The 12,372-nt window shown below is 43.8% G+C and overlaps 1 protein-coding gene across 1 annotated transcript in view; it reads right to left on the bottom strand.

The window, feature by feature from the left end:
• Nucleotides 1-12,372, bottom strand: part of LOC311239080 (segment polarity protein dishevelled homolog DVL-3-like) — a 72,845-nt gene that overhangs the window by 39,840 nt on the left and 20,633 nt on the right. The window lies entirely within an intron of this gene.

The following is a 12,372-nucleotide window of genomic DNA, read 5'->3' as shown; positions in this document are numbered from 1 at the left end:
TTCTGCGCCAAAAACGAGTATACTCTTTATTGCCATCCAACCGTGGAGCGTCAACCACGAGTATACTCGTTATTGGATCAGTTTTTCCTTTATTCGCTATTGCCATTCATAATTCATCGGGGCAGCCTGTGCATGCTGTTCTGAATGTGTCTGAGCTGGCAGACGGTCAATACCGCCCTCTAACGCCTTGCGGCCGCTATTGCACTCCATTTGAAACCATGTAGTTTGTTTTCTGGGCCGAGCTGAGCCGTGTGGGCGGGGTTAAAATACTCCGGCGAGGCAAGCGCTTACAACGATGCATCAACTAGGCTGCCCCCCTCCTTCATATGCAATGCCGGATAACGTGGGACAGAGTACCGCGACCAGTACTTGGAATGGCGATCAGATAATTGGATACTTTTTTTTGCATTACATCAGAGACAGGGTAAGGACACTATATATCCAATCTTGCGTTGATCTGATATTTTTTTCTCCCGCGATCGAAGCCGTCTGTGTGGAATGTGTGTGTGCTGTGTAACGTTGGTCACATCACAGCACGCAGGGGCGCCCCGCTACAAGCCCCCTTTCATGCGTGCATGAGGAGACATAATAACGATAATGTAGCGTTGATTTCAGGAAGATTCGATAATCAGGCGAAAAATTACAACGTGATAACTGGATTTCACTAAAGGGCTATTTTCGCATCTTTTCCTGGGATTACTCAGAATCACCCAAACTATACTCATATTCACCACGGTATAAAACGGAAATGTACGGATGAAAAAACAATCAGTTTTTTGCATGTTGACCAGAAGAAACTCACTGACAATCGACAACGTTATTAGATCCATAGCTATAATATTTCATATAGTTTAAGCACTCGCAAACACGCCATTCTCTCCATTGAACAAATCGATGGGGGCGGCTAAGTGGCGCAGTGGGCAAGGCGCTCGCCACTAGTGCAGGAGATGCTGGGTTCGAGCCCAGCTCTCTGCATTGCTACCAGCTTGGCTGGTCGTTCATACTAACACAATTGGCAGTGTTAGGGGTGGGAAAGCTGGTGGATAGGTCCTGGTTGTTGTAAACAGCGACTCCTACAGTTCGGTCGGGGCGCCTGCTCAGCGAGGAAATGATCTAAGGGGGGTAGTGTGACCTTCCACACGTTACACCCTCTCAGTGAGAGTCCGCGCTGCCAGGTGAAAAGAAGCGGTTGATTGGCTACACATGTGTCGGAGGAAGCATGTGATAGCCTCCACTCTCCCAGACCGACTGTAAGGGGTAGGTGCGCAGCGACCAGGAAGGGGATTGGGAATTGGCATAACGACTAACATTGGGATGGGAGAAAAACGGAGTAAAAAGAAGGGGGAAAAAGATTTTAAAAATATATATAAAATAAATAAAAGCGATGGCAGACAACGGCCCAATGACCGTAGCGCCCTCTGGCGTCCAATGTGTTAATACTTCACTTCGAGTTTCATTACAAAGTTCACACGGCAGGAATATATTCAATCAACTCAATGGTGTAGGACAGTTATATGGCAAATTTTGTAATAAAAGAGTCAAATAGAATAAACAGAGTAAAGTAATGAAATAGTGCAGTGAAATAAAATAATTATTATCTACAGTACAACAATCACAAGCAGTAGAGTGTATTAAAAGGCTACGGTGAAGAGGTACGTGTTTAGCTTACGCTTGAAAATATTTAGAGATCTAGCCTCCCTAATGTCCATAGGTAGGGTGTTCCATAGCTTTGGTGCATAATTTGCAATGCTTCTCCCGATTTTCTTTTGACAATGGTTGGGAACCTTCAATAAACCAGTAGTAGATGATTTTTTTTGTATCCACTTTTCTCCTCCTGTTTTTTCTGTATTTTCCTCCCATCCCAATTTAGTCGTTATGCCAATTTTCCTGGTTGTTGCGCGCATGTGCCCCCCACTGGTCGGTCTAGGGAGCCCTGAAGTCGATCACATGCTTCCTCCGATACATAGGCGACAGGCAGCAGCCTCTTTTCACCTGACAGCGCGGACTCTCATTGGTGAAGTGTAACGCGTGGGAGGTCACACTACCTTCACCATTTCCCTCCCTCGCTGTGCAGGCGCCCTGACCGACCTGTAGGAGTCGCTGTTTACAATGACCAGATTACCACCCACCGGCTTCCCTCCCGCTGACACCGCCAATTGTGTCAGTATGACGGCCGGCCAAGGCGGAGGCACCGCTGACAGCCGAATTCGATACCAGTGTCTCTGCGGTGGTAGACAGACGCTTAGTCCGCTGTGCTACCCGGCCGCGCCCAGTAGTAGATGATTGAAAAATATATATATATATATAGAATCAAGTACATTTTCTTCCTGTATTGATCACTCTTAATCTGGATATAAAATCAGCCTCTCTGTTTGGTGTATTAAAAAGCTAAAGTGAATGTCAATCAGCCCTACATATTGATGCCTGGCCGCCTATTATGATTTACAGTGTTATGATGTTTTTTTAAGCTAGCTGGCCAACTGTTTACTACTATAATCCCAACTACCTCAACCAGTAATTATTGATGCAATTTCACTTAGCATTGAAAAGGTTGTGGCTCTACCTCCTGTTCTAACTTGATGATAACATGTTATGCTGAGGTTGGTATTACAGGTTTAAGGGAGGAGGGAGCCGGCTTCCTTTAAAGGACCATAAGTCTTTTTGACATGTGGGTCCCAAGTCTTTCTTGCCTTGTAGGGCTACTCGATTATGACAAATCACTATTATTTTGATTGATATAATGGGTCTGCTGATGGAGACTCAGTGTTCAGGGTAACAGAGCATGAGGTGAGACGGATCTTTAAAAAAGTGAATATCAGGAAGGCAGCAGGACCGGACGGCATCCCCGGCCGCGTCCTAAAAGTCTGTGCCGACCAACTGGCCCCGGTATTCACTGACATCTTCAACCTGTCCTTGGAACAGGCTGTCATCCCCACCTGTCTGAAGAAGTCCACCATCATCCCTGTACCCAAAAAATCTACGCCTGCTTGCCTCAACGACTACCGCCCTGTAGCCCTCACCTCCATAGCCATGAAGTGCTTTGAGAAGCTAGTGAAGGGCTACATCTGTTCCTCCCTCCCCATCAACCTGGACCCCCTGCAATTTGCATATCGCCCCAACAGGTCCACGGAGGACGCCATAGCCCATGTGCTGCACACAGCAGCATCACACCTGGACAAGAGGCAGGGGAACTATGTGAGAATGCTGTTCATCGACTACAGCTCAGCATTCAATACCATAGTCCCCTCCAAACTCATAGCCAAGCTCAGGGACCTGGGCTTGAACTATGACCTCTGCCAGTGGGTCCTGGACTTCCTGACGGGCAGACCCCAGGTGGTAAGAGCAGGCAACTGCACCTCCTCATCCATCACGCTCAACATAGGGGCCCCCCAGGGCTGTGTTCTGAGCCCCCTCCTCTACTCCCTGTACACACATGACTGCGTGGCACAGCGGAACAACAACACAATCATCAAATTTGCTGATGACACAGTAGTGGTGGGCCTGATCTCTGCCAACGACGAGAGGGCCTACCTGGAAGAGGTAGAGAATCTGTCACAGTGGTGTCAGGAGAACTGCCTCTCCCTGAACGTCAACAAAAGAGGTGATTGTGGACTTCAGGAGGTCGGGGGTCAAGGACTACAGCCCCCTCAGCATCGACGGGGCACCGGTTGAGAGAGTGAACAGTTTCAAGTACCTCGGAGCCCACATATCCGAGGACTTGACATGGACACACATTGACAGTGTTGTGAAGAAGGCACGGCAACGCCTCTACTTCCTCAGGCGCCTAAGGAAGTTCCAAGTCAGTCAGAAGATCCTTAGGAACTTCTACTCATGTACAATAGAGAGCATCCTGACTGGCAACATCACCTCCTGGTTTGGGAATAGCACTGCTCAAGACCGTAGCAGACTACAAAGAGTGACACGTTCAGCCGAACGCACAATTGGAGGGGGGCTTCCCACCCTCCAGAACATTTACAACAAGCGGTGCAGGGGGAAGGCTAAGAGAATTATTAAGGACTCGAGCCACCCGAACAACTGCCTCTTTGAACTGCTGCGGTCAGGCAAGCGATACCGGAGTCTTAAGGCGAGCACAGAAAGACTCAGAAGAAGCTTCTATCTCCAGGCCATCAGGCTGCTAAACGAACAATAAACACTATGCAACAACCATCAAATGCACACAGCACACACACCCACACTCACTTAAACCACACAAACACACTTTATATTTATTGATAAAGGATTTGCACTACAACTCGTACACCCACTGTAAATTGTACCTAAATTGCACCTCATCCCATTTCTGCCTTGCACTATATAGTATTGTATTAGTACACTGCACAGTATTGTATATTATATGGTAACTCAGTTACGTCTATTCTGCATCGAACATTGTACATATGTCTATACTGAACACTGTGACCTCATTTTTTTTTACTTCTAATTTACATGCTATACTATGTTATTTTATTTCATACTTATCTTGTCTTGCACAGTCTCTGGAGCGTAACAGTAAGAAGCATTTTGTATAAAAGTATTCTGTACTTCTGTATGACAACTATTAAAGAAACTTGAACTTGATATTAAAATCACGATTATTCATCGATTTGGAAACATCACAGGGCTTGACGCTTACTTGTTTCCCACAAGGAGCACATGGCCCACTCTTGAATGAAAAATAAAGTTTATCTTAACCTGCTGTAACCTAGTTTGACAAGAATATATCAAAGGAAGCTTATTAAATTAATTAATATTGCTGTGGATGATAACGCATTTTGCTCATTTATTTCCTAAGGAAGGAGACAACTGTTGCCAAGGAATCAATGTTCAACTTAAATCACTGCTCAGTGACATTCATCCACTCTCTGTGCTCACCTCCCACTTCATAGCTAAAGTGAGATTTTTTTTATATGGGGTGTCTGTCTGGGGATGAACTGTGGCAGGGTGCTTTGTGAACTTGCATCTATTATCCTTCATTTGGGTTAGGGATGGGTGTGAGTAATAGATTAATCTATTACTCGTAGCTATGAGAAAAATCACATCACATTTTTTCACATGTATGTGTAAGATTATAACTGTTGGTTTCCTTAAAGGGGACATGTACTGCTATTCCTAGCACTATTTGGGCAACTTTACACAATTCCTGTTAGTCTATTGAAGACATCTGTAAGGTTTTTTTCAAAAAAAATGCATTGTTTTATATTTCTAATCAAGTACTCAAAACCATAATTTTTCAGCTTCAAGATTTCAGGCTGTTATGGCCTGGCTCCGCCCATAAGCACTTTGAGTGACAGTCAGTCCACACAGTCTGCGACTGGTAGACAGAGAGAGAGACAGAGAGACAGAGAGACAGAGAGAGAGAGAGGGGGGGGGGGGGGGTGCGAGAGAGAGAGAGAGAAAAAAGACAGGCCGTCTCTTCCTTTCGTTTTTTCTCTCCCTGCGGCAGCTTGTGGGGGGGGGGGCCTCCCTTCCTCCCCTCTCCCGTGTGGCGCGGCAGGTCCCCCCCCCCCCCCCCCCCCCCCCAAGTGCTCCCTCCCTCTCTCTCTCCCTCTCTCTCTCCGTGTCCCTCTCTCTCTCCCTCCAGTGTATGCAGAGGTGTCGGGTGTCACTCTGCCTCGCAGTATGAGGAAGTGGTTTTCCACTCGCTGTCTAGTCTAGGTATATTGTGGGCGGGCATTAGCTACAACCACAGAGCCAATCACATCACTGTCTTCTACCCAGAGAGTAACATCATTCAGGCCTTCAAATCAGGATGGACTAATTTACTGGAGCAGGAAATTATCTGAGCTGAATCAGAGCAATCCGCCAATATGGTATTTAGACACTAAAACACATTGATACTAACTCCTATTACTATAATACAATGCTAGAGACTGAAAAATGACATTTATAGTACATGTCCCCTTTAAACATATAAAAAAGAAAAAAGAAAAAAAAATCTTTTCATAAAAACTATTAACACTTTGATCGCCATGGTTAAATTCATAATTTACCATCCCTCACCTGCTCTATTTGTCTATGGAGAAGTTCCCCTTCTTTGCAGGGCTATAACTTTTTAAATTGTATTGCTAAATTGACATTATTATGGCCCATTCAATGTCCTATATCTATTGTTCAGGGTGTAGCAACGTTATACTTTTTCATTCACATATTCATACTAAAATACGGTCTAAAGTATAAGTATGTTTTTATCGTTTTCTGCAGCTTTCTCCAGAACATGATTTATAGCCCTAAATGCATTATATTGATGATCAAATACAGTTTGGTAGGAATCTGTGCGAGATAAAAAATGTCAACTGGATGTGCTTCTAGGAGTTACTACTTATCATCTGATGTTGACCGGATGGGCGGGGGGTCGTTTATAATTCTGTGGGCAACGTTAGATGATTCATGTAGTGTGGGTGATATGATCATCAGAGCAGTTTGTGTCGAACACTGTAATGCTGAAACTTACCCCAGTCTCCTCGGGCCGTTGGGCGATCAGCTTGGAGTAGACATTTTGCTATTATGGGATGTTAATCTAGATGAACCATTTCCAGGTTGTATAATACTATATACGTCCAAATAACGTTGTTTATTGAGTTAGGGCGAGCGATCGATTATCCAGTGTGTCAAGATGGAGTCCCGGGAGCTATAGCGAGTGGTCGGACCGAATTTGGATGAGCACCACTTTCTGTTTCCGGTTTGCTGTTTGGGCGATCTGCCGATCGGCCACCAGATGGCGCTCTTGAACCGTCGGAGAGTTAAGAGGAGATCAACAGGAGATCTCAGGTCCCCGGGGGAGAAATATGATTTCGATCACAGATTTTTGAAATATTGATATCAAAGACGTGTTACGGCGTCTTCGGCAGAATGAGCATGGCGGGGAAAGACGAGTTACGACGTTCCCGGCGATTAAAGTTTTTTTTTTTTTTTTTTTTTTAGTAATACACGATCACTCAAGTATAGCATGCGATCAATCGGTCTGGATTTTTCTTTAAAATGCCCATCCCTAATTTGGGTACCCCTAATATAAAAGACGAAGGTCAGCTGTCAGTATATTGTTATACTAGAGTGTCTCACATAGCCAGACCTCTTTTCATGTCCATGATAGTTAGTGCTTGTGCAGCACAGGAGATATCAGGACCAGAGTGTAACGTTAACACTAATCACGGAAGACCGCAAGACGACCACGTTAGTTGCAAATGCAAGTCAAGAGCTTGCGCTGTCAAGCCCTGCATCATGTGACAACGACTGAATTAGTTTTACCCTTCTTCTTAACCAAAGGCTGCCTTTCTGTAATCTTCTACAAAGACGTTTCAAAATAACTGGAGAAAGGCACCGTCCCTCCCTCCACACTAGCAGCACGAGCTGAAACTACTATTTGGGCTTGAGGGGGAGGGAGCAGAGCACACAGCTGTGAAGGGAGGGTGCGCTGCATTTACAACAAAGGACCAAATGAGCAACACGGCATGCAGCACAATAATAATTTTATGTTGATCTTGTTTTCATGATCGTGGGAAGCCAAAATCTTTTCATAATATTTTATAGTTACTGAAACAATTTGGTAGATATTTCTTGCCAATTCATCACTGCCATTGGCTTCCAGTTTATCTGAAATGTATCTTAAACACCACATAACCTGAAGAAAGTCACCACATTTGACAGAAATGTCATGCAAACATTGTCAATAGTTGCCTGAAAGGTTGCCATTGTGATATAATATTATATCCGAGGAAGGATTCCATTTCTCCCTTTTTAGAAACTGTACTAAGGCACAAATTAGAGCAACTTTTCTTTAAATGCACCTCCGATGTTAGCATGGCCTTTAAGTCAGATGTGGTGATGCTTGTGGGTTTATGTGGTGTTTAAGACACATTTTAAGATACAATATAAGCATATGGCAGTGGTGAATTGGCAGAAAATAAAAGTGTTCAGTAATGGTAAAAGATTGTGAAAAAAGAAGGGCACCTTCCTTTTTGTATCAAGGCAAGAATGACTTGGAACCCACATGTCAAAAAGACTGGTATGGTGGTCCTTCAATAACTAACGGAACGTAAACCAATCCCGGTCACCCTCTTTATCTGGGAACGCCCAAACCCAACTTCGGTCACGCCCCATCTTGCGCGGCATTCTGGATCTTTCCTCACAGCCCCACCAGATTTTGACGTCGAAAGGTAGGTGATATGAAATCATACTTATTTTAGAGTATATATATCAAATTTCATGAGTATTCATCTATATTTAGTCATCTAAAGACTACTAGATGTGAACGTTTGTACCACTGCAACGTTATAATTGTTCGAATGTGTTCAGGGCGACGCTGTTTCCCAAGTAAAAGTAGCATCCTGTTCCTTAAACATGAACTCCCACTCGCCCCAAGATGAAGTCAGATCGTTTGTTTATGTTGCTAGCATATATAGCCAGTGTTTTGTCCGACGAAATGTGTTGTACATTTGTAATCTTCTTAATAAGAGATCTAAGTTTGTCTGAAGTAGGGTGACCAGGTAGTGATGAACTGAGGTTGCGCGAAAATAATCGAAGGGAGAACAATAATTGTCGCGGGGAAAATAATGAACTGGTTTTCTCTCTCTCTCTCTCAATCTCTGTATAAAAAAACATCTGAAGCATAGACAGACAGAGTGACAAAGTCCAGAGACAGCACAGCAGACACGGTAGGTTTGTGTGTGTGCTTGTTTGTTTCTCTACAGGTGAATGGAGGTGTGTGTGTGAGGCTGCCATGCTGAACTGGGTGAAGGTAAGGTTGTGTGTGTGTTTGCATGTCTGGTAATATTTCGGCATAATCATTTTGGTTTCATGCTCATTCATATTCAAGTTCATTAACAATAGGCAAGATCTTCTTGATACCTTCCATTGTTCTTCATCTTTTCATCAGAATTTCACTCATATCCAACAAACCATAGCAATAAACTAAATTCATCATTGAGGTCAACAACCTCCTTATCCATATTCAAAAAACAATTCAAATCTAATTTAATTTCATCATAAATCACTCACATACAGTAAGTTCCCTCCTAGCACTGTTTTTTTTAAATAATGTGCTAAATAAATCAAATAAAATAAACTCGTCAGTCGTACAATAATAATAAAGTTCATATTATTTTACTTTCTTGTTTAAAATATTTTTGTGTGTTTGCAGAGCATGCCTAATATCCGGCAAATGCGGAAGAGGGAGAGGAAGGTGCGTCTGTGGGCCCCGGAGGCCATGGACCAGGCCGTTGCAGAGGTCAGAGCAGGCAGGTGGAGTGCGAGGCGGGCAGCCACGTTCGAGGTCCCTAAGTCCAGCCTGATCCCGGACACCATTGACCGTGGGAGGGCAGTCTGCGCCAAGAGGGGGGCCATAGAAGACTACTTCAAGCTCCTCACCACCACCTTGGAGGAACATGGGCTGAGGGAGAAACCCCGTCATATTTACAACTGTGACGAGACAGGGTTTCAGATGGACTCCAACCGGAGGAAGGTCGTTGTGCCCCGTGGGACGAAGCATGCCTACAGGCAGGCCCAGGGAACCAGGGAACACATCACGGTCCTGGCCTGCCTCAAGAGTTCACCCGAAGATCTGGAAAGGTCAGGAGGAACACCACCAAGGCCCGCCTGCTCACCGCCCAGGAGATGACGGATGCCATCGACGAGACAGAGGACCGCGCCGCCCGCGCCGAGGCAGGAGCTCTGGCCAGGGCAGACCGACAGCGGCAGCGGGCTGAAACATCAAGGACTCCCACAACCTCCTCCCGTACCCCGCGTGGCGGCTCTCTCCACAGCCGCAGAAGAGGAGTGTATGAATGAAAAAATTTATAAATATGTATGGTGTGCTGTAAATAGTTGATATTGTTCTAAGTTATGTTTATTATATTTTTTATATATTGTTTATAAAATGTTAAAAAGTGCTGGCTGTTGTGTTAAATTTGTCATATTTTTGTTGAAAACACATGTACTCTCAAATGTTAATGTGACAAGTGATTGTGATTAATATTTTGTTTGTTAAACAAATAAAATGGGGATGTTGTTTGCTCCTGAGATGAGATGGTAGACAAACGCTTTATACACTACCTTCCAGTTAACACTTTGATTGCCGGAAAACGCTTTTTCACGTCATTCAGAGCCATGCTAAAGGTGCAGAGGACGCCGTAACTCGTCTTTGATATCAATATTTCAAAAATCTGTGATCGAAATCATATTTTCTTTCCGGAGCCCTGAGATGTGCTGGTGGGCTCCCACCAACTGTCTAACGGTTCAAGAGCGCCATCTGGTGGCCGATCGGCAGATCGGCCAAAAGGGAGGGGCGCCCCAAACAGGAAGTGCTCATCCATATGAGCTCCGGGCACTCGCGTCCGGTAGCCGGACTCCATCTCAACACACTGGATGATCAATCGCTCGCCCTAACTCAATAAACAACGTTATTTGGACGTATATAGTATTATACAAGCTGGAAATGGTTCATCAGGATAAACATCCCATAATCGAAAACGGTCTACACCACGCTGATCGTCCAACGGCGCGAGGAAGATCCGGTAAGATTCAGCGTTATTTTTGAACGTGTTCCATATAAACTGTTATGATGAACATATGACCCACACTAGATGAATGATATAACGCTGCCCACGGAATTATAAACGATCCCCCGCCCATCCGGTCATCATCAGATCATACGTAGATCATTCTAGAAGTACGTCCAATTGAAATTTTTTATATCGCCCCGATTGCCATCAAACTGTATTTCATCATCAATATAATGCATTTGGGGCTATAGATCACGTTCTGGAGAAAGCTGCAGAAAGAGATGAAAACATACTTATACATTAGACCATACTTTACTATGAATATGTGAATGAAAAAGTTTAACGTTGCTACACAATGAACAATACATATAGGACTTTGAATTGGCCCTAATAATGGCAATGTAGCAATAGAATTTAAAAAGTTATAGCCATGCAAAGAAGGGGTACTTCTCCATAGACAAATAGAGCTGGCAATCTATGGTATATCATGAATTTAACCCATGGCAATCAAAGTGTTAACAGTAGATGGCAGCATTGATTTTAAAGGATGAAAACAGGTTCAAACAAAAGAACTCCATTTCCAAGATCTTTTTTCACAGTTCAGCAGGTCAGTAAAAGGTGACGAAAATGCGATCTGAACACAGGAGCGTTAAACTATGAATGCGCCCTCACGTCACCTCAGTACAGTGACCGTGAATGGCCACCTAATTATCATAATTAAAGTGCATCATTAGCATTATGTCTGTTGTCTAAAGGGAACTAAAATGGTACAATTAAGTTTTTAAATGTCATCCGCATATATAGGACAAATTTGTAAAAAACTCCAATGAAAACGGCGCAAGGTACGTAATATTCGCTATTGTTATGCAAATGTGATAGAATCCTATAAAAAGGTGGAGGCACTTGGGCACCATGACGTTATAAGGCTCAAGCTGGCACAAGGCACTGTGTACGTTTAATTAATTACTGTAAATCAGGCAAAGTGGCCTGTAATCATATTCCGGGATTAATTAACCCGTCAAAAGATCTTGCTCAGCCGAGCCTAAACGTAGGACATTAGCCACTAACTGAGCTGCAATTACATGGTGAATGTGCATTTTAATTGGAGTTCAATTGTGATTTATTGATACAAAAAAAGTACACAAGACAACATGTTCTACTTTAATGAGCACAAACCAATTATAAATAACGCTTAAGACCATTTAGAAAAACACCCGGCTCTTTCATTATTCTACCAGCCAAATGTAATTTTAAAATAGAAGAAAAGCCTAAATTAATATTTTGTCCATATGGGCAGCCCTAACCAACCTTAACCGCTGACCCAAAAATCCCAGCTTTTCCCCCCCGATTACGGATGGTGCTTTTGTCGATCAACTTATTTGTAGTCTGAAATGCATCCCCAATCTCACTTATAGAAATAGAAAGATTAAACAGATATCTACGGAGGATCTCTCCATTTATTTGATTTAAATCAACAACACAGACAAGCGTCTTGAGTCTTCCTTCAACTACATTATAGCTAAGCTAGTCCTACACTAGCAAAAGTTGCTTTAACTTTCAATAGATAGATCTATAGATCTACATGCCTTGATTATGTCATTATTGAGCTTAAAAAACACATAATATTTGACCGGAAGAATTTCTCCCATTTGTCCGGGACATTGAAATCTTCCAGGACAAGTGGACCGGAGACCCTCTCACACACACACAGAGGCCACGGTTAGTGTACTGACTGGTAGGAGACCCTCACACACACCGAGGCCACGGTTAGTGTACTGACTGGTAGGAGGAGACCCTCACACACACACAGAGGCCACGGTTAGTGTACTGACTGGTAGGAGGAGACCCTCACACACACACAGAGGCCACGGTTAGT

The sequence above is a fragment of the Notolepis coatsorum genome (assembly GCF_963971535.1).
Source record: "Notolepis coatsorum genome assembly, chromosome: 13".
Taxonomy (NCBI): Eukaryota; Metazoa; Chordata; class Actinopteri; order Aulopiformes; family Paralepididae; genus Notolepis; species Notolepis coatsorum.
This window is presented reverse-complemented; position numbering and strand designations above follow the sequence as displayed.